Source organism: Rattus rattus, chromosome 5, assembly GCF_011064425.1.
Source record: "Rattus rattus isolate New Zealand chromosome 5, Rrattus_CSIRO_v1, whole genome shotgun sequence".
NCBI classification, from domain to species: domain Eukaryota; kingdom Metazoa; phylum Chordata; class Mammalia; order Rodentia; family Muridae; genus Rattus; species Rattus rattus.
In genome coordinates this window covers 60358104-60363454 of record NC_046158.1, presented here as the reverse complement: position 1 = coordinate 60363454, position 5351 = coordinate 60358104, and the positions used below count along the sequence as shown (strand labels likewise).

The window sequence follows — 5351 nt, the reverse complement described above, 5'->3', positions numbered from 1 at the left end:
CTTCCCTTAATGGAGTTCTTAGAAAATACAGAATATCGATGATTAAGAGAGTCTTTGCTTGATGAATTTCATATTTATTCCAATTTGATATTACTGGAGAAAACCAATTCCCTTTTAATTTTATTCTCTCACAGGAGAAGAATGTGTATTTCCTATCAATTAAATTAAGCTAGTAATTTAATTATGTGTGTCCAAAAGCACATAGCTCTGATATTTCTGAGATCAAGATTGATAGGAAAGTTGCTCTGAAATAAATCCTATGTGCATTATCATGGCTCAGAAATCGATAATGCTAATGAACACTTCACTCTATCAAGGATACAACTTGAATAGTGTCTTTTGGAATGGAGGGAGAGATGAATAAAAATATGAATACATTTATGGATTATTACTGAAAATAAGAGTCCATTAGTTTAAAAAAAATCCTTTTCTGGTGTGTATGTGTGTGTGTGTGTGTGTGTGTGTGTGTGTGTGTGTGTGTGTATGTGTGTGGGTGCATGTGCACGGGAAATGGGAAATATATAAGGACATTAGATGTCTTTCTTGTTTAGTAGCTTATTATTTCAAAAGTGAGTGAGTCTTTCACTGAGATGGAACTTAAATGTTTGAACTAGAGAGGCAGTCCAGTGATCTCTTGGCATCCACCGCCCCTGACTTCTAATGCTGACAATACAGAAACAAGCAGTTATGCCTGGCTTTTCACTTGAGTGCTGGGAATTCAAATGTAGATCCTCATGCTCAGACTGCAAATTCTCTTGTCCATTTATTTATATCCCAGTCCCTACAAAATATCTTGAACACTGTAACCCTGTAAGAATATTGTTCTTGGGATGAAGGGGAAGAGAGCCAGAGGGCCAGGAGAGTGAATGGATATTTGCTACAGGTGGGGGAGGGGAATCTCTAAGATATGCCAGAGACCGGGCTGGCATGGCTCCCAGGAGTCTATGTGGGTGGCTTTAGCTGAGATTCACACCAGTGGGGATATGGAATCTGAAGAGGCCACCTCCTATAGTTGGGCAGAACCCCCAGTGGAGAAATAAGGACACCAATCCACTCACAAAACTTTAGACCCAAAATTTGTCCTTTCTACAAGAAATGCAGGAAACAACATGGCAGAAATTGAGGGAATGGCCAACCAATGTGCAGCCCAAAGTGAGATCCATCCCTTGGGCAAGTTCCAATTCCTGACACTATTAATGATACTGTGTTATGCTTGCAGACAGGATCCTAGCATGATAGTCTTCTGAGAGCTGATAGGCTCCTGAAGCTGACTGAAACAAATGCAGAGACCCACAGCAAATGATTGGGCAAACCTGGGGACTCTTATGGAAGAGTTGGGGGAACAATTGAGGAATGGGATAGGAACTCCATAGGGGAACAAACAAAGTCAACAAACCTGGACCCTTGGAGGCTCTCAGAGACTGAGCCACCAATTAGAGCATACACAGGCTGGACCTAGGCTCGCTGCCACATATAGCAGATGTGCAGCTCAGGATACCACAGCAACTGGAGCAGAGGCTGTCCCCCAAACTGTTGCCTCTCTGTGGAATTGCTCTCCTGGCTGGCCTACCTTGTCTGGCCTCAGTAGGAGAGGATGTGCCTAGCCCTGCAGGGACTTGATGTGCAAGGGGCTGGGGGACACCCAGAGGGCCTCCACCACCTCAGAGAAGGGGATGGTGGATGGTGGATGAGGCATGGGGCATGGGACATGGGGCATGGGGCATGGGGCATGGGGCATGGGGCATGGGGCTTGGGTGAGGACTGTGTGAGGGGGGGGATTGGGAGGGGCAGGAGGCAGCAGGAATGTAAAGAGAATAAACAAACAAATTAAAGGGAAAGCAAAAGGAATTGTGTCTTACTGAAGGATATTTTTGGAGCTGGTTACTAAGCTATTTTTATTCCTTTGTCCAGATCAGGAAATTACTTTCATCAATGGTAACTCAGCTTTAGAATAACTTTTTTCTGTTGAGTTGAAATAGAATTTGTTGTTTTCAGTTCAGTTTAAGGTTCAGTAATTTTTTGTGTGTGTTGAGTTTATCCTCCAGTCTGACATGATACAAGTGGAAAGAGTAATAGTTCTTGTTGCCTATGATTACTCTGAGGGCTTTGCTCAATGACTATGCATCTCTCAGCAGTTTAAAATTGTTTATGAAAATGAGAGTTTTTGATAGCTCTGGATTCTGTATTAGCTGGATAACACCCATGAATTCTGCTATGCATTTTACTGCCTGGCTTTTATTTGTATCTAAAATTTCTTGTACCAAGTGATGTATAAAATCATTTGACTTTCAGAGTTACGGTAAAAAAAAATCTTCCCTCTTCTGAAGATGGTGTATCCTGGTACCAAAGTATCCAACACTATCCTACTTCTGTACTTGTATTCAGGTTGAATTTTTTCAGGAATTATTAATAAAAACATTACATTTTTTGTAACAATAAATCAAGCAGAATAACATTTTAACACAGTAAAACTCTTCTCTCAGTCCCTTCTTCTCACCTCCCAGCACCTATTCCCTCCCACTCATCTTTTCTCCTCTTCAGAAATGGGGAGGTCTCCCATGGATATCAATTAGCCTTGGCATATCAAGTTGCAGTAGGGCTAGACGCATCTCCTGTTGAGGCTAGATGAGGCAGCCCAGTTAGAGAAAGAGATCCAAAGGTAGGCAATTTAGTCAGAGACAACTCTGCTCCTATTAGGAGTTCTACCTGAAGACCAAGCTGAACAACTATTGCGTATGTGCAGAGGAACTAGGTCATTCCCCTGCATGCTCTCTGGTTGGCAGTTCAGTCTCTGTGAGCCCCTATAGGCCTAGGTTAGTTGATTCTGTAGGTTTTCTTGTGTTGTTCTTAACTCCTCTGGCCCCTTCAATCCTCTCTTTCCTTCTCCCTCAAGATATGCCAAGCTCCACCTAATGTTTGACTATGGGTCTTTTTTTTTTCTATTTTCATCATTTTCTGGGTGAAACTTCCCTGATGACAGTTATGCTAGGATCCTATGGGCAAGTATAGCAGAATATCATTAACAGTGTAAGGGGTAGGCTAATATAATAAAATTTTCACTTAATCTTAAACTGTGGCTTTGGAATTAAATTTATATAGAAATGACATGATACAGTAAGGAAATGTGCTACATTGATTATTGTAAAGGCTTGAGAAAGAATAATGGCAGAAATTAATGTGTAGATAATGCATTAAAAAAGAAAAGGGCAACTTTCTTCTTAGTCTTATAAGACTTTTACAGTATTTAAAATGTAGGAGAGTTTTGGGACACTCAACTTTTCAGGTAGTGCTTTTTTTTTTTTTTTTTTTTTTTTTTTTTTTTGGCAGTTCTGTAACTTTATTTGACATTCAGCAGTTAGTTCTCATCCACATTGACCGTCTGTAGATTGTTGAATGTGGTAACAGGCACGTAAGTTACCAGTGTGTAGAGCTTGTTTGGTGAATCCTCATCCTCATTACGCTTTCTGGACAAACGTACTCAGATGCGGTACGGAACATTCCTTATTCCTTTGGCCCAGACGGCTTTATTGAGCCTGGTGTCTATGCGCACATCTGGAGTTCCCATCTCCTTCATGGCAAATTTCCAAATTTCTTTGAGTGCCCAAGGAGCACGCTTCTTGAAGCCCACTCCATGGATGCGCTTGTGAATGTTGATGGTGTGTTCTCTGATCACCACCTCGTTGATGGCATCTCTTCTCGCCATCCTTCTTTGCGGGAGCCATTCTGTCGGGCCCAAGTTGGAAAGCAGGTAGTGCTTTTTAGGGACTCAAAACTCAGCCAACAATGCCATTTTATTTATGTACCATATTACATCCTCAGTACTTATAGCTCAAAAATTTGTCCTTTAAATATAATTATTTTAATCTCAATATTAGTAAACATTTGAATACATGCACAAATAGTCATTGGCATCATTACTACTACTACTGCTGCTGCTGCTGCTGCTGCTGCTGCTGCTGTTGCTGCTGCTATTATTATTTGGTTTTTATGAGACAATGTTTCTTTTCTGAGCAGTCATGGCTGTCTTAGAACTCACTTTGTAGAACAGGCTGGCCTAGAACTCAGAGATCCATACTCCTCTTCCTGGGATTAAAGGCTTGTGCCACCATTCCCAGCTGTAGAAACTATTTTTAACAATATTTTAATTGCTAAAAATTGACATTCCAAGTAGTTCAAGTTCACTCTTTCAAAAATGACATGGTAATGTCAAATGCAGTTTCTGTCAAAATGGGAGAAGCCATTTATTAAAATATTTTTATAAGTAATTCACCAATGTTATCATTATAACAATTTAATAAATCAATTAAAAAGATTATATTAAAATAAAATTTAAAAATTATTGTTATGTTTCTTTAACAGGATTAAAGAAACATCATTTTTTTAAAATAAATATTAATTATATTATAGATGTTTGATAATTTCTGCCCTGGAAGGCATAAGGTAACATTGTAATAGAAGTGACATGTATTTATTAAAGTGACATAAATTAGAAGTTTGTTTTTCATAGTAAAAATATCAATATAATATAACACATGTATATATATTATATATATACACACACACACACATATATATATATATATATGTTTGACTATTAATTAATTGTCCAACTGGTTGCAGAGTCTAACATAATTACTTGCTCTATTTCTTTACTTACAAGTATTTCTGTACTTATACAAGTATTTAAAGAATTGAATAAAACATATGTATGGAACTTGTCATTGTACCTGGCAAATGGAAAAAGCTATATCAATAATGATTATCACCATTTTATTAATAATTATAGCTCTAATTTCCATTCTCAAAGTTATGATATATTTTGAGTTCTGTGTCTTTAAAAGGAAGGGTGTTGGAGATAGGTGCTCATGTAGCTCACGATGGCTTTGAACTACTGACATAGATGAGGGTGATCTTGAACTTCTCATTGTCTTGCTTTCACCTCGCAAGCGCTGAATGTAAGAGTACAGCACAATACCAGTGCTTGGTTTATATGGTACTGAGGACTCAACACAGCTCTGTGCTATTAAGCACTCTACCAACCGAGCTGTCTCCAAATCCTCAAGCTCTTTATAGCTTGAGTATTTTGACATGAACCATTGGCTGAAGGAAGACTTTCCATTCTGTAGCTATAAAGATGGCCACACAGATATCATTTGACCTGGAAAGATGAAATCTAGAGGACTATTTGTTGCGTGTCTCCAGACCCTTAGGGAGATTAGCACTCAAAGGTGGCTTAGATTGAGATGTAAAGGAGGGGTGAGATGTTTATTTCCCATCTTCCATTGCAGTAGCTTTGGGTTAATGCCACGGCTATATATTTAAAGGATGAGATTACCAGCAAATGCACAGTA

General features: G+C 38.9%; 1 pseudogene; it reads right to left on the bottom strand.

Moving 5' to 3' along the window:
- Window positions 1-3322: 3322 nt before the first annotated feature.
- Window positions 3323-3722, bottom strand: LOC116900220 (annotated as a pseudogene).
- Between the last annotated feature and the right edge of the window lie 1629 nt (window positions 3723-5351).